Genomic DNA, 18,508 nt, shown 5'->3' with positions numbered 1-18,508 from the left:
TAGATGCACATTGAAGGACAGCATGTTTAAAAAGACCTTTTAATATAATATGACACAATATCTGTCTTATTTGCAGCTGCAATTCCGTGATTGTTCACTAACTATTGAACTAATCCAGCATGAGCTCCGTTTATGACTCAGCAACGCGTAACACCTTCAACAAAGCGCTGAGAAGGGGTTACACAGCCATGGCCCCGCCCCCATAGTAAAAATCATGAATCTAATTGGTTAGACTGTCTTTCAACTTTGCTAAAAGACTCATTACTACACCCTTCTCAAAATCAGGAGAAGGGGCATGCAGTCACGTGGGGGCAGAATCCATTTTAAAAAGCTTTGAATGGTTAAAACTGCTGTCAGTCAGATAAGAGTCCTGTAGCAACTAAAAAAACACAGACTAATGCTTTTAGTTAATTTATAAAATAAATTCTTACACTTACAAAAGCTATGATATATATTTCCTGATTAAAAATGATTTATTTATTACTTACATGCATTTATTGTCACCCCTTCTCTGAAGGGTTAGAAGGGCCTCACTGCACACCACTGATATCTACACTACCCTATAGTACCCAATACTATCATGTACTCATATATTCATATTGCCTATACTACTGTATACTCCCTTACATTACCCATACTACCCTATAATACTCTATAGTGCCCTATACGACCTATACAACCATATACTCCCTGTTATTCCCTATAATGACATACTCACTATAATGCAATATACTACATTATTCTAAAATTAGAATTAAATTAATGAATTAAAAATTACAATATTAGAATTGTTATTAATATTATGTATTATTATTGTCCCTTTAACACTCAGTATTACCTGCTACAGTACACTCTGTATAGTAGACTGTACTCCCTCATACTCCCCTTAAATTTAATACTACAGTATATTACCGATACTACACATAATAAAGTGTACTCGGTATATGCTGTACAAAAGTCCAGTTTGGCATGGGTGGCTAGCGACTGAATATGTCAGGTCCCAGGACTGCCTGGTGTGTTTGTGCTCTCAGATGTTTGGTGTAATGTGAGTAAAATCCCTCTATTTTGCTTGTTTTGCTGCTGTTTTTAATCAGTGTGTCCTATATCATCTAAAGCCGACTACTTTTGATGGCAAAATGATGGTCAATGTTTGAATGCAAACCTGGATAGTGACCAAAGATGTGTAGACTCGGATTGGTGCCCTTGGGGAAAAGGGCGTGGCCACCAAGACCTGGCAGCCTGAAAGCACAGAGATACACAGACACAGGGAGTGAATGAACTCAAACTACACCCTCCACCACACCTGAAACAACTCAAATAGACATAATACTTTTAGGTCCGTTCTGCCTCAGCCTTCTTCTCACCTACAGCATCTCTCTTGAGTAAAGGCTGAGGCAGGGTCTTTTTGCCGGTCCAATGCAATCAGTCCAATGCAAGCCAGCTGGGACAAACCGGGGCTGAAGTCACGATGTGTGGCAAACCCACAGCTTCCAAACCTTTGCACGTAGTAACCTTTGGCCTAGGCAGTAACGCAAACACTTGGTAACAATGTTGAAAACTTGTTTTTTAACCCAATCTACAGTTACAGTAGATACAATAAGCACCAGCGTAGTCTGTTGTACTTAGATTGCAACGTGATGTGCCTGCATGCCAAGAATTTCGGGAAACAAAACACAACTTAATTTCCTTTATTCATTGTTTAATGGGTGATGATAGCTTGTGTAAGGGTTGGTGGCCGACCAAGGCATCCTCCAAGGCAACGGAGGGCGCGCCAGGCCAGCGCCGAGGGTCAATTGGCTAATTACCTACACCTGCTTGCAACACCTCTTAAGCAGCGCCAACCAGCCACTCGGCGCTGGATCTTTGAAGCTCGTGAGAGCGAATCTATGCCGGTTTTCCGAGCAAGCCCGGCTCTTTATCTCTATCCCTTTTTCCTTTCGAGTTTGGTGGAGCTGTGTAGAGCAGTAAGCTTCACAGCCGCCATCTCTAGTCTCTAGTCTGGTGGAGCAGAGCGGTGTGCTCTTTTCTGCCGCCCCTCTCGAGTCTCTGTGTGTCTGTGTCTGTGTGTGTTTCTCACCGCGAGGCGCGGTTTGTTTACCTTCTCTCTCCCGCGCTGTTCCTCCCCTATCTGGTGGAGCAGCGTCTAAATCCACAAGCACCTAAGTTCAGTTTTGTTTTCTTTGGAAGCCCCTTTTGTTCAGTTACTCCTTCACCTCGTTTTATAAGAGGTAGCCGCACTTCCTCTGCGATCTTTATTTACGTTTTCTCCCCCTCTCTCTCACTCACGCTCGGCGCGAGGTTTGTTTTCCACCCGTTTTCACTCTCCGCCCGTTTTCGTTGCTCCGCCCCTTTCGGCGGAGGCTCTTTAAAGGGCGATTAAAGAGGCCACATCCTAATCTGCTTGCTCGTGCAGCGGTTAGAGCACTGGGCTGCGACCGCGACAGCCTGGGTTCGATCCCCGCGTGGAGCGGGGTTTATTAAGGACTTATATATATATATATATATATATATATATATATACATATAATAGTATTATATAATATTATATATCCTATTAATATATATATAAACGATTATATATTATTATTATTATTGTTATTATTATTATTATTATTATTATTATTATTATTATTATTATTATTATTATTATTATTATTATTATTATTTCCCTTTTTTCTTGGGTTTGCCTGCCTTGAGATCTACTGCTCTGCACTTGGATTCTACAACCTTCTGGGCTGGAGAGCTACCACTCCCCACCCATTACAGAAAGATCCAGCCCAAATATGGATCCAGCAGAACAGCTAGATCTCGGGCAGGTAAAAGCCGCCCTAGGGTACCAGGAGGTGGTTATTGGGAGGCATGAAAAGGCCCTGCAGCAGATCCTAGTCCAGCTGCTGGGCCTGACTGATATGTTGACCCAAAAACCACCCCAACCCATACAGCCCGCTCCCGAGGTACCTGAACCCCCCCCGGGTAGAGTTTGCGGCTGTTGTGCCACCCGTAGCACCCTTGTTTGAGCCCCCATTACCGGCTCCTATGCGCTACAGTGGCGATCCTGGAGGCTGTAGGGGTTTTCTCCTGCAGTGTTCACTGGCTTTCGAGCTGCAGCCATCCCGCTTTCAGTCAGAGTGTGCTAAGGTGGCATACATCATCTCCCTCCTCTCCGGAAAGGCGTTAGCGTGGGCCACCCCGGTCTGGGAACACCAACCGGTCGTCTGCACTACTGCTATGCGGTTTGCAGCTGCCATTTCCCGGACATTCGACCTTCCAGCTCGCGGAGAGGAGGCAGGGACCCGTCTTCTAAACCTGGGTCAGGGAAAAAGGACGGTGTCTGAGTATGCCATTGAGTTTCGCACGCTCTCGGCTGAAAGCGGGTGGAATCCCAGTGCTCTCCTCAGTGCATTCCACCATGGTCTTAGTGAGGAGCTGAAAGATGAGCTCTCCCACCATGAACCTCTCGCATCTCTTGATGGCCTCATTGAGATGGCCCAGAGACTGGACAATCGTCTCGGGGAGAGGCGTAGAGCACAGTGTCTGGGGATGGCCCGGACTATGCGATTGGGGCACACATGCTTGCCCAGGAGGAGCATGCAGCCCGCATGCGAGAGGGTCGGTGTCTGTACTGTGGAGTTTCAGGGCACCATCGAGTGGTCTGTCCCGAACTCTCAGGTAAAGGCCAACATACGCTGGGAAAAGTGGGACCCCTAGCGGACCAACTAGGGTCCCCTCAAGCACAGGGAGTATTCCTCAGGGTCACTCTGGCATGGGGGGCTAACGAGGCCCGCCTTCCTGCCTTTATAGATTCAGGAGCTGCAGGGAATTTCCTGGATGCTGATATGGCCAGAAGGCTTGGGTTGCCACTGGTCCCCCTACAGGAGCCCCTGCCGGTTGCAGCAATTGATGGGCGGTCACTGGAGCCAGGGGTAGTGTCCCAACAGACACGCCCTGTCACGCTGCGAGTCGGTTCACATTCAGAGCAGATAGCACTATATATCATACGTGCCCCCGACTTGCAGCTGATTTTGGGTTTCCCTTGGCTCCAGCGGCACAACCCTCATGTTGATTGGCTGACCCGCTCAGTGTTGACATGGGGGCCTGCCTGTCAGTCCTCCTGCCTTCAGCCCCTCAGAGTAGCTAAAGGCGCGCACCATGATCCCGGAGGTCCTGACCTCTCTCGGGTACCTAGAGAATACCAGGACCTCCAGGAGGTGTTTAGTAAACGCCAGGCCCAAATACTGCCCCCCACCGTCCCTGCGATATGGCGATCGACCTTCTTCCTGGGACTAGTCCCCCCAGGGGAAGGTTGTTCTCCCTCTCGGGCCCTGAATGGAAATCAATGGAGGAGTACATCCAAGAGGCCCTTGCTCTGGGATTTATCCGGCCGTCGTCCTCCCCAGCTGGCGCTGGCTTCTTTTTCGTGGGGAAAAAGGATGGGGGGCTGAGGCCCTGTATTGATTACAGAGGCCTCAACAAAATTACGGAGAAGAACCGCTACCCCTTACCCCTCATGTCATCCGCCTTCGAGGCACTGTAGCAGGCCACCATCTTCACTAAACTGGACCTGTGCAGTGCCTACAACCTGGTTAGGATCAGGGCGGGTGACGAATGGAAGACTGCGTTCATCACCCCATCTGGGCACTATGAATACCTGGTTATGCCGTTTGGGTTGATGAACGCCCCCGCCGTCTTCCTGGGGTACATTAACGAGGTTCTCCGGCCGGCGTTGGTCCGTGTTCGTTTACTTGGACGACATTCTTATATACAGTCGTTCCGTAAACGAACACGTTACCCATGTCCGACGGGTTCTCCAGCTACTCCTGGAGAACCACCTCTACATCAAACTGGAGAAGTCTGAGTTCCATGCGCAGACCATCTCTTTTTTGGGTTTTGTGGTATCACACAACACTCTGCGCATGGACCCCACCAAGGTCAAGGCATTTGAGAACTGGCCCCGACCCACTTCGGTGCGCCTGGTCCAGCGCTTCCTGGGCTTCGCTAATTTCTTCCGAAGATTCGTAAGGAACTTTAGCTCTGTGGCTGCCCCGCTGACTGCTCTGACGCGGAAGATGTTGGGGAGGTTCAGCTGGTCTACAGAGGCTCAGGAAGCGTTCGATACTCCCATTTGTTGTAGAGGTGGACGCCTCCGAAGTAGGCGTGGGTGCTGTCTTGTCCCAGCGGGCGGGGCTGGATGGTCGACTGCACCCATGTGCCTACTACTCCCACCGTCTAATCCCTGCGGAGCAGAGGTATGACGTGGGAGACCGAGAGCTCCTGGCCGTGAAGCTCGCCCTAGAAGAGTGGAGGCATTGGCTTGAGGGGGCTGAAGACCCCTTTCTGGTCTGGACGGACCATAAAAACCTGGCGTATATCCAGCAGGCCAAGCGCCTGAACCCCCGCCAGGCCAGATGGGGGTTGTTCTTCACCCGGTTTGACTTCACCTTGTCGTACCATCCTGGATCCAAGAATGTCAAACCAGATGCCCTCTCTCGTCAGTGGGAACCCCTCCCTCTTCAGGGCGAGCCTTCCACCATAGAACCTCCGGCCAGGATCCTGGCCCCCCTTCGGTGGGGACTCTTGGACGCCGTCAGGCGAGCCCAAGAGGCCGATCCGGGTCCAGGGAATGGTCCTCCTGGCAGGGACTTTGTACCCTCCTCCCTTAGGCAACGGGTACTCACCTGGGGACACTCATCACCCCAGACTGCACATCCAGGGGTCACACGCACCCTCGAGCTCCTGCGCCGCCAATTTTGGTGGCCTTGCATGGAGCAGGATGTGCGTGCCCATGTGGCTGCCTGCACAACATGTGCACAGTGTAAGGACCCCAGAACCAAACCCACGGGTCTGCTGCACCCTCTGGTCATTCCCTCACGCCCCTGGTCACACCTGTCCCTTGACTTCATCACGCGGCTGCCTCCATCTCGAGGCAACACTGTGATATTGGTCATTGTGGACAGGTTTTCCAAGGCCGGACGCTTTGTGGCATTGCCCAAGCTACCAACAGCGCAGGGGACGGCCGAGGTGCTGCTTGACCAGGTAGTCCGCGTCCATGGACTGCCTTCGGACATCGTGTCAGACCGTGGGGCGCACTTTACTAGCCGGTTCTGGGGTGCCTTCTGTCGCCTATTGGGGGCAGACGCTAGCCTGTCCTCTGGATTCCACCCCCAATCCAATGGCCAGACAGAGAGGGTTAACCAGGACCTGGAACGGACCCTCCGCTGTCTGGCCTCCACAGCCCCGTCTACCTGGTCCGACCAATTGAAGTGGGCGGAGTATGCCCACAACACACTCTGGCACTCCTCTTTGGGGATGTCGCCCTTTGAGTGCCAGTTTGGGTATGCTCCACCCGCTTTCCCCGGACAGGAGACGATCACGTGGGTGTCCTCAGCTGACAACATGGTCCGCCGTTGCCGCAGAGCCTGGAGGAGGGCTCGGGCTGCCCTCTTGTCTGCTAGGGCGACCCAGAAACGGCATGCTGACAGAAGGCGACGGCCCGCCCCCTCTTATCGGGTCGACCAACGTGTCTGGCTGTCGGCAAGGGACATCCCATTGCGGGGTACCCCGCGCAAGCTGGCCCCTAGGTACCTTCGCCGGATTAATCCGGTTTCGTACCGGCTTGCCCTGCCACCTGCCCTTAAAAGGATCCACCCTACCTTTCATGTGTCCCGCCTTAAGCCCTACCTCTGTTCCTTGAGTCCTGCTGCTCCTCCGGGTCCCCGTACAATTGGTGGTGCCCCCGCCTACACCGTCCGCAGGCTCCTGGACTCCCGAAGGGTACGCGGGGGTCTCCAGTACCTGGTGGACTGGGAGGGGTACGGGCTTGAGGAGCGGTCCTGGGTGCCCGCTAGACACATCCTGGACCCGGAACTGGTCAGGGCTTTTCGGCGGGACCGTGCGGCAGGTTTGGGGCCGTCGGGTGCCGCCCCTCGGGGTCCTGTAAGGGTTGGTGGCCGACCAAGGCATCCTCCAGGGCAACGGAGGGTGCACCAGGCCAGCGCCGAGGGTTAATTGGCTAATTACCTACACCTGCTGCGCCACTCGGTGCTGGATCTTTGAAGCTCGTGAGAGCGAATCTATGCCGGTTTTCCGAGCGAGCCCGGCTCTTTATCTCTATCCCTTTTTCCTTTCGAGTTTGGTGGAGCTTCACAGCCACCATCTCTAGTCTCTAGTCTGGTGGAGCAGAGCGGTGTGCTCTTTTCTGCCGCCCCTCTCGAGTCTCTGTGTGTCTGTGTCTGTGTGTGTTTCTCACCGCGAGGCGCGGTTTGTTTACCTTCTCTCTCCCGCGCTGTTCCTCCCCTCTCTGGTGGAGCAGCGTCTAAATCCACAAGTTCAGTTTTGTTTTCTTTGGAAGCCCCTTTTGTTCAGTTACTCCTTCACCTCGTTTTATAAGAGGTAGCCGCACTTCCTCGGCGATCTTTATTTACGTTTTCTCCCCCTCTCTCTCACTCACGCTCGGCGCGAGGTTTTTTTTCCACCCGTTTTCACTCTCCGCCCGTTTTCGTTGCTCCGCCCCTTTCGGCGGAGGCTCTTTAAAGGGCGATTAAAGCGGCCGCATCCCAATCCGCTCGCTGGTGCAGCGGTTAGAGTACTGGGCTGCGACCACGACAGCCTGGGTTCGATACCCGAGTGGAGCGGGGTTTATTAAGGACTTATATATATAATCATATATATATATAAAAGAATATATATATACATATAATATTATTATATGTCCTATTAATATATATATAAACGATTATTATTATTATTATTATTATTATTATTATTATTATTATTATTTCCCTTTTTTCTTGGGTTTGCCTGCTTTGAGATCTACTGCTCTGCACTTGGATTCTACAACCTTCTGGGCTGGAGAGCTACCGCTCCCCACCCATTACATTGCCTCAACTTCATGTAACAAGTCTGAAACTCCAAACTTGTAAAATTGTAAAATAAGTGCAGCGTACCACGCAGATTAACTAGACCATGGTTCGGAAGATCTGGACTGAGATCACCTCTTTTGGTTCAAACCAAAATTTGGATCTTTTGGTCTGGACTGTGGTTTGCTGCACTTTTCATATGACCAAACTGAAAAGATTAAAAAAGAGGAAGACAGCTGTTGAAGCAACATCATTCTTCCTCGCTCTCCCTCTCCCTCTCTCTCTCTCTTTACCTGTCTCTCTTTGTCTCTCTAGCTTATTCACATAGACACACAAACAAATGTCAGTGTGTGTGTGTGTGCGTTTTTGTGTGTGTGTGTGTGTGTAATCTGGCTGATTTGATAAGAGTTGGACAGGTCTACCTGATCCTTGAGCCATCGGGTCAATGCTATCAGCCATCTCAACGGACTACCTGCAGGGAATAAAGTCTATCAGCTCTCTACACACACACACACACACACACACACGGGATCGATCCTTATCGACAGGCCCTGTAATTACATTTCATTAGCTTTGGCTGCTAATCCAACAGCTCCTGAGCGAAAGAAAGAGAAAAAAGACAATACAGGAAAAAACGAGGAAAAACTAAAGGAATGAGTTGGAGAGCATGACATGAGGTGATAAAAAGAGGGTGAGGGAAATATGGATAGTGAGCATCAAAACGTCTTGTATTTTTGAAATTTCAACTTAAGAAAAAAATCTGATTCTATGTCATTTTCAAGAATTTCTATTGGTCCACTCATCATGAAATTCTTCTACAATACAAAGAACAACTGCCAGATTCTCACTGGATCAGCTGTTGTTTTATTCTTTTTTCTATAGTATAGAAAACATTTCTCCTAAATTCCAAATAAAAATATTGTCATTTAGAGCATGTATTTGCAAAAAATAAGAAATGGCTGAAATAACAAAAAAAAAAAGATGCTGAGCTTTCAAACCTCAAATAATACAAAGAAAACAAGTTCATATTTATAAAGTTTTAAAGAGAGAGTTCGGAAATCAGTATTTGGGGGAAAAACCTGGTTTTTAATTACAGTTTTCATGCATCTTGGCATCATGTTCTCCTCCACCAGTCTTACACACTGCTTTTGGATAACTTTATGCCACTTCTGGTGCAGAAATTAAAGCAGTTCAGCTTGGTTTGATTATATTGATTATATTCCAGAGGTTTTATAATATATCCAGAGCTGTATAAACTGTAACATTACAACTTCCTGGAAAAATATAATTTAGTTCCCTCTTATGCTGACAAAACAGCTCTGACCATGGACCCTACAAGACCTCTGAAGGTGTATTGTAGTATTTGGCACTATGGCTAACATGACAGCAGATTCCCCAAGACCTGTCTAATGTTCTGGAGATGTTCTTACCAAGTCATCTTGAAAATTACCTCAGTGAAGACCAAAGGATCAAGATGTGGTCCAACCAAAATATGGGTTCTCAGTCTGGATCTGTTGAACCATTCGTCCAGTTTGTTTGAAGTGTGAAAGCATGTTTTTGGATAAATCAGACCAGAACAGCTTGGAACCAATAACAGGAAGTTGCGGCAAGCTATCATCAATCATTATAAAGTTCAGTAGAAGAAGAAAATGAAGTGGCGCTGGTGATTTGCTGTATCTACTGTAACTGTAGATTAACCCGTATTTATAAACAAAAATGCAAGAAATACGAGGGAAATCTGTTACACTCATTCAGCCTTTTTGGGACACACCTGAAATAAATATAGGGAGACTCCGCCCACAGAGGTGATGGTGACAGGATACAGTGAACTTATGTCACCGGGGAAAGGACGCACACCAAATGACAAAATAACTTTTTTGGGGTATTTTATTCTGATTTAGTTGTACTCAAAATAACAAAAATAAAATGAATACACTGTAAAACCATAGCTTAGAACACAGTACAGTATTTGGTAGTGGCACTAATTACAGAAAATAGATAAATAACATTAATACCACCTTAATACCATTAACAGAGCTCTTTTTATATTTGTTTTTAAGCTCACCTCGATTTACTCAGCTTTACTCAACAAGATTTGAGCATTTCTTTAAGAGAACTTGGATAAACAGCTTCTGTAACCCAGAAAAATACAAGGCTTGAACACGAGGAGCACACTACCCCACTGAAACAATGCCATTTGCCCGCATCTGGTTGTGATTCATTCAAAATACATTTTTAGAAAGGCAATATAGGCATCTACTACTGTTATAGGCCAACTAAACCTTATATTGTTCAGTATTTCCTTATTTTTACCTCTTATTTCATTAGGATGGCTCTGGATGGATCCTAAAATGGAGCACCACCATTCACTGCAGCTTGAGCCTCCTTCTCTACCATGCTCTTAGCTCTTCCCTTTCCTCTCTCAGGGTGACAACACTTCTGATTGTGTTTCTTAAAGTTACAGACACACATTTTAAAGTTGTATACTCAATTCACCACCTGGCTACATTCTCCCCTGCTCAGGAGTCAACGTCCTCGGTGACCTCATAAGATTTCTTTACCTCTCTCACAGCTTCTCTGAAAAATGCTGTACCCAAGCTGGATAAAATTTGTGAAACTGTCACTGAATCAAGTGGGACGGACTCTAATATGGATCTGGGTTCATGATGCGGGTTAGAATGATGTCCTGCATTAGTTCTTTTGCTCCTACGAGGAGTAGGCACAGGCAATGAGTGAACCTCAAGATTGGACCCAGTATCTGATTCCACTGTCTGTGCTTCAGGACCAACCTTAACACTGGTCGTATTTGACTCTGTCCTGTCATAAGAGGGAACAGCATGACGGTCCATTTCTATCTGCAACCTTGGAACACACATCTCTTCCAAAACCACACCCTCCTCAATACATTCTGCATCTAACTCAGTGTCATTAACAGTAGTCGTCTCAGATCTAGGAAGATTACTTTTCTTTCTAGGAGTAGGAATGGGAGTATATACAAAGGGCCTAATGTCAACCCTATTAACCCTTTTCACTGGGCCTCCCTCTACTGGCTCAACAGAGTAAGTGGTCCCTTGGATTTCTACTACCCTGTAAGGAATAGATTGCCAGGCACCCTGTATTTTATTTCGTCCCTGTGGTCTGTTCCTGAGATACACAGTTTGACCAACACCAACTGGTGGACAATAGGTTTTGTCATTCTGGAAAGCTATGCGTTCGGCAGCTTTTTGTTCAGAATATTCTTTAGCTCGAGCATGTGCCTCTTTCAGTCGCCTTTGGTGAGCAGCTAACCAGTCAGCTTTTGCTGATACCTCTGCAGTCTGTCCTAACAAAGCATCAATTGGCAGATGTGGGTCGATTCCAAAAAGCAGTAAATAAGGGGAATACCCCGTTGTGGCATGAGGGGTCACATTGTATGCGTACACAACTTCAGATAAATGCTCAGGCCAACAACGCTTTTTGTCTGGAGGGAGACTGCGCAAAAGATCGTGTAGCGTCCTATTAAAGCGCTCACACTGGGCGTTTCCGGTAGGGTGATGAGTAGTGGTACGGCTTTTCTTTACGCCATACAATTTACAAAGTTCAGCAATCAATTCACTTTCAAAATTATGACCTTGGTTTGAATGCAGACGCTCGGGCACACCGTACTTCATAAACCATTCCTTTAAAAGGATTTTTGCTGTTGTGTCTGCTTTTTGGTCTTGAGTCGCGAAAGCCTGTGTAAATTTCGTGAACACATCTGTGATAACCAGAACATTTTCTCTACCATCTGTAGCTGGTTCCAACAGAGTAAAATCTACAGCAATTACCTCTAATGGTCTGGTAGCCAAAAATGACTGCATAGGTGGACGTATCTTTGGCTGAGGCATTTTGGTAAGTACACAACGTTGGCATTTCTTTACCCACTGCTCAACATCCTCATACATCCCAACCCAAAGACATCTTGGCTTTAACAGTTGCATTGTCCTCTCTATGCCCTGGTGACCCATAGAGTTATGTACACTCTCAAGAACTTGTACTTTTAAACAAGCTGGCAACAGCAACTGATTGCATTCACCTTGTCTCAGATCTTCCACCACTCGGTACAGTAGACCATCCTGCTCTCTAATTCTACCCCAGTGCTTCAGAAGTGACAGTACAGATTTAGACAAGTCTCTCCTCTCCTTATTGTTTGGCTTTTTCCCTCTGACCCAAAAGGACCTAAAGATACTGAGGACAGGATCTTGCTCCTGAAAAGAACGCAACTCATCTTTAGAATAGCCTGGTAAAGTAGGTGTATTTTCCTGATCTAACCCAGCCAAAGGGTGACCTGCCTCACTAGCTCGAATTTGTCGAACCTCGCACCTCTCCAGCCCAACATCTACTAGTTCCTGCCCTAGTGTGGTTCCTTTGTGGATCGAATTACAAATAGCCACACAACCATCATACTCCAGATCTTCAGAGTCAACATTCGGCTCCCCTGCTAAAGGGTGCCTAGAGAGGGCATCCGCAGCCTTATTACTCCGGCCGGGGCGATATTGAACATCAAAGTCAAAGGCAGCTAACTGCGCTACCCATCTCTGCTCAACAGCTCCCAGCCTGGCTGTGTTAAGATGGCATAATGGGTTGTTGTCAGTGATTGCGGTAAATTTTGCACCCAGCAGATATCCCCTAAACTTCTCAGTTATGGCCCATTTTAGGGCGAGAAGCTCCAACTTCATACTGCTGTAGTTCTTGTCATTTTGTTCAGCCTTTCTAAGCCTACGGCTAGCGTATGCTATCACCCGCCTTTTACCATCCTGTTGCTGACATAAGACAGCTCCTAAAACGTGGCTACTCGCATCTGTCTCTACAGTGAAAGGGCAAGTAAAGTCTGCAAACCCGAGCACCGGAGCACTAACCACCTTTAAAACATCAAAAGAGGTCTGACACTCAGTACTCCATAAGCTCAACAACCGCTCATTTACTCTAGAGGGAGGTCCAACCATTAGACAGTTATTTACCAGATCATGCAGTGGACCAGCTATCTTTGAAAACCCCTGCACGAATCTTCGGTAATAGCTACAGAACCCTAAGAATGAGCGTAAAGCTTTCAGAGTGGTAGGTACTGGCCACTGCTTCACAGCTTCTTCCTTATCAGGGTCGGTCGCTATACCTTCTGCGGAGACCTGATGTCCTAGGAATTTTACCTTTTCCTGAAGGAAATGACATTTCTCTATTTTGAGACCTGTCTCCTGGAGTCATCTCAGTACTGTCTCTAATCTCTCAACATGCTCTGAAAATGTCCTAGAGAAGACTAAAATGTCATCCAAGTATACTAAAATTATTTGAAAAATTAGGTCAGTCATAGTTGCCTGCATCAACCTTTGAAATGTAGCTGGTCCATTTACAACCCCCATCGGCATGCGTAAATGTTCATATAACCCATATGGGGTTGTAAATGCAGTCTTGTGACGGTCACGTTCATGTACTGCCACCTGGTGGTATCCACTAGGCAGGTCTATAGATGAGAAGAACTTACACCTCTCAGAGCATCAAAACTTTCGTCTATACGAGGTAAAGGAAATGCGTCTCGCTTAGTTTTTAAGTTTAGCTTACGATAGTCGACACAGAGTCGTATACTACCATCAGACTTCCTTACTACTACCACAGGTGAAGCATAGGAGCTGGTACTCTCCTGAATCACTCCTTTCCTTAGAAGCTGAGAAATGTGATCTTTGACCTCCTTGTAATGGGTCAGTGGGATACGACAGTATGGAAGGTTCACTGGAGTGTCATCAACTAACACAATCGCATGTTTCACCTTTTCTGTGTAGCCTAGCTCATCATCCCCAACAGCGAACACATCTGAATATTTACCAAGTAAGGCCCTTAACTCTGCTTGTTCTTTTTCAGTGCCACCTATATCCAGCTTACTCAGTATATCAGACACCTTTTGATGATCTTGAGACTCTTTTAAATCCACTGACACCTGCTCTGTATTGGCTGAAATGCGCTGAAATGTTACTTCACAGTGCTGATTATTGGTAATGTACTGTACAGGTGACAAGACACCTATGCGAGTTCGTGGATTGAGCCACACATCCTCTCTAGAGAGATTAACTACTTGGAATCTGATGTCGGTGTTCCTTAACCAAAGAAGGCATGACTACAATACCTCCTGGTAATGGTAGTTTACCAGGCTCCAACAACCATGAACCTTGGTTTGGGGACTTGTCTGAGAAACCTCTGACCATGACAGTGACTACTGATTCAGCTGGGACATGTACAAAATCTTTAGTGTACTTGTGCTTACTTGGCTGCCTGTATGCAGCAAACATGAAACAGGAACATTCCCAATGTTAACATCTATTGTAGGGCAAGTTCCTACCGCACGCTCCAACACCTGACCTTGGCTAAACTTGGCTTTAGGTGAGTCTGTAGTTTGCCCCTGAATTGCCCGACTCACAGCAACCGGGGCCTTTCGTTCAAGGATTCAAGGATTCAAGGATTCAAGGAGATTTTATTGTCATTCGCATCTTATGTGGTACATGAGGTGGAACGAAATGTGATCTCACGATCCAGTTTACACCCAGGAGCTGTTATTAAATAGATATATAGATAAAAGTACAATAAAGGAATACAATAAAAATAGAATATACAAAATAGTTAAAGATAAATACCCCAAAATGAAATAAATAGAAAGAGTAGACAGGTTGCAGCAACAAGTCCAGAGTGCAAATGTGCTATAGCAGCATGAAATGAATTAGAGCAGTAGAAAATAAAGTGTCTCAGTGCGGGTAAAGTGACCGTGTTTGTGCAGTAATTGTCCTTGTGTGTCAGTGCAGTGTGTTGTTAAGTGGAGTTTAAGAGTCTTACAGCTTCCGGAATGAAGCTGTTTCTCAGTCTGGTTGTTTTGCACTTGATGCTCCGCAGCCTCCGTCCTGAGGGAAGCGGGACAAAAAGTGCATGTGCTGGGTGGGTGGGATCCTTCCTGATGCAGGTGGCCCTCTTCCTGCATCTGGAGGTGTAGATGTCCATGGTGCTGGGGAAGCTGACTCCAACAATCCTCTGTGCAGCCTTCACCACCCTCTGCAGAGCTTTCCTGTCTGCAGCAGAGCAGCTTCCATGCCACACGTTGATGCTGGAGCACACGACGCTCTCCACCACACATCTGTAGAAGGAGGTGAGGACTGCGCTCCCGAGTCCAGCTCGTCTCAGCCTCCTGAGGAAGTAGAGCCGCTGATGTGCCTTCCTGACCAGAATGGAGGTGTTGTTGCTCCAGGTGAGGTTGCTGCTCAGGTGCACCCCTAAGTACCTGTAGCTGTCGACCACTTCCACCGCAGATCCTCCAATGTGCAGGATGGGGGAGGTGGGCATGCTGGCCTCTTCTGAAGTCCACAATCATCTCCTTCGTCTTCTTTACGTTTCCCTGTGCATCAGTAAATGCCGAATTTTTAGTATGCCGTTTTTGGGGACAATTTCTGGCAATGTGTCCCTCCTTCTGACACTTCAGACAGATAGGTTTGCCATCATCTGTAAATCTGAGTGGAGCTCTTGCCTTAGAGACGGGTTTGAAAGTGTGAGTTTTCTGAGTGGTCAACTCCATTACTGCCTGCGTTAGCTCACTAAGCTGCTTTCCCTGCTCAGTAACGACCTGCATGACGTCATCCAAAGTCAATGGTTTGTGTTCACCAACACTTACTACAGCACAGCATGCACCCCTCTCAGAATCAGACACCTTACTTCTAGTTCTAGATGGTTTGGAATTAAGAGTAGGCTCTTCCATATTCCATAGGTAAGCTTCCTCACGTACTTCTACCAGAAGAATCAGGTTTGTTTCTAACCCACCTCCTAAGCTCTCTCTTAAGTGCAGGGTCCCGAACTCCCTCGACAAACTGATCTCTCAATACTACCTTCATATTTGGTACTGCATCAGGTGTTTGTCTCAATACATTGTTAAGTGCTTGTGATAAGGCATGTGAAAATTCCAGTAAGCCTTCACTCTCTCTCTGTTTGCGGCTGTAAAAGTCATGCAATAGCTGAGCCCCACTACGCCTATCACTAAAAGCTTCCCGAAGGAAGGTGAACAGGTCACTAACCTGGTCTACTTCACTATCACTTCGTAAACGTATCTCTTCTAATGCAGCCCCTCGCAACAAAGAGAGAACAAAGTCATACTGCTCAGGAGGAGACTGACTGCGTGCACGTAAGACGCGTTCAGTTTCCTCAATGAAATCATCTACTAGTCTTCCATCTTTTTCAAAATCACCAGTAAACGGAGCAATGTGACGCTCTCGTGGCACATAGACATATGTTCTATCAGGCATCCTATTCAAGGAATCAATGGTTGCCATTGCTACAGCAAGTTTTCTGTTCAGTTCACCAATTTGTTTCTGAATGTCCGATTCTTCTGGCTCAACCCCATTATCAGAGTCCCTCTCCTCCTCTGAATGGTCAGACATTTTAGGAAAAATAGTCTTTGCCAGATAAAGGATAAGGTTTCTGGATCAGTCCAGGAAGATGAACAGCAGCAGCCAGCAGTGATGAGTCCTCCACTCCACCGTCTCTGCAACTCTGTCTGCAGTCCGACGTCTGGTCACTAGGTCCTCTATCACCACCACCAGGTCCTGGTTCCACTCTCTCCCTCGCGAACCTGCGACACTTCACCACTACCAAATAACTATACTGTGTTCTAATGTATTACCTAAGAAACCTAACCAAACTATCAGAAACCACACTCCTGGTACCAATTTTTGTCACCGGGGAAAGGACGCACACCAAATGACAAAATAACTTTTTTGGGGTATTTTATTCTGATTTAGTTGTACTCAAAATAACAAAAATAAAATGAATACACTGTAAAACCCTAGCTTAGAACACAGTACAGTATTTGGTAGTGGCACTAATTACAGAAAATAGATAAATAACATTAATACCACCTTAATACCATTAACAGAGCTCTTTTTATATTTGTTTTTAAGCTTACCTCGATTTACTCAGCTTTACTCAACAAGATTTCTTTAAGAGAACTTGGATAAACAGCTTCTGTAACCCAGAAAAATACAAGGCTTGAACACGAGGAGCACACTACCCCACAGAAACAATGCCATCTGCCCGCATCTGGTTGTGATTCATTCAAAATACATGTTTAGAAAGGCAATATAGGCATCTACTACTGTTATAGGCCAACTAAACCTTATATTGTTCAGTATTTCCTGATTTTTACCTCTTATTTCATTAGGATGGCTCTGGATGGATCCTAAAATGGAGCACCACCATTCACTGCAGCTTGAGCCTCCTTCTCTACCATGCTCTTAGCTCCTCCCTTTCCTCTCTCAGGGTGACAACACTTCTGATTGTGTTTCTTAAAGTTACAGACACACATTTTAAAGGTGTATACTCAATTCACCACCTGGCTACATTTATTTAGTGCACTCATTCACTGAACCGCAGTGTGAAACCAAAACAAACTGGATTAAATGTATACAACTCAAGAAACACATGAACCTGAATTTATACCTTTTTCCAGACTTTCAGGTGTGAAATTGGCCCTAGACAAACACCAGCATGTGCAGGCGGCCGAATCACCACCTTCAGGCTGATGTAATATGATAATCTATGCATTTTAACACCCTTCGTACCTTAGCTTGCCTCCACTCAGCGGTACCTCGCCTTTCTCTCCGCTGCCTCGCTGTGCCGTCGTTCCCCGGAGGAGAGAGTCTGAATGGTAATTTGTTTTAAATGACTCATATAGTTCGTCACAGAGCACGCTTTTATTCTTTAAAGGAGACTTTTCTTTTTATAGCAAACACCTCCAGCATAGTCTCTCTCTCTTTCTCTCTCTTTCTCTCTCTCTCCCTCTCTCTCTCTCTCTCTTTCTTTCTCTCTCTCTCCCCTAATTATGCTTTGAGCTGAACATCAAGGTCTCAATCCAATCACGGTAAATGAGATAAATACTGGTGGGCTATTTACCTTTACTTCCTTCTCATCTTCTGTTGATTTCACATCAAAGCGTGATGTCCTGAGACAAGAGCACTTTTACTATAAAAACATCAATGCACGAGTGTGTGTGTGTGTATGTATATATCAATATATACACTTACCCAGCTATTTATTATAAAGGCTCTATATATCTACTCATTCATGCAATCATCCATCATCTATCTACCTATTTACTCAGCCAATCGTATGGCAGCAGCGCAATGCACACAGTCATACATGCAGATACTGTCCAGCTGCTTCAGATAATGTTCCCATCTTCCATCGGAAGGGTTGAGTGCTTCTGGGATTGCGTATTTCCTGGGATTTTTAGATCAGCAATCTCTGTAGCTAATAAGGATGGTGCAATAAAAAAATCACAGTCTTGTTTTCCTCAAGTAACTTCAATGAAGTACGATTAGACTTTATGTTTATATATATTTTTGCTGGCCTTAATATTGCTCAATGTGTTTATTAGTATGGATAGCCTATTATCCTGAATGTGTTGATATGCTGACTTTGTTTATCCTCTTAAAATGCCTTGTCCTGTATATGTGTAGGTGGTACAAAACACTTTTTTTCTGCACTAAAATAAATTATTTACATTTACATTCTAAAAAAATCTGAGGGCTTTTAAATCTCCTTCAGGCCTGTCCACTCTCTGTACTCCACTTAATAATTCCAGATCAGTAACAGGAACCAACCCATATTCTGCA

The sequence above is a fragment of the Astyanax mexicanus genome, chromosome 2, assembly GCF_023375975.1.
Source record: "Astyanax mexicanus isolate ESR-SI-001 chromosome 2, AstMex3_surface, whole genome shotgun sequence".
Lineage (NCBI taxonomy): Eukaryota > Metazoa > Chordata > Actinopteri > Characiformes > Acestrorhamphidae > Astyanax > Astyanax mexicanus.
Note: the sequence above shows the minus strand (reverse complement) of the source record.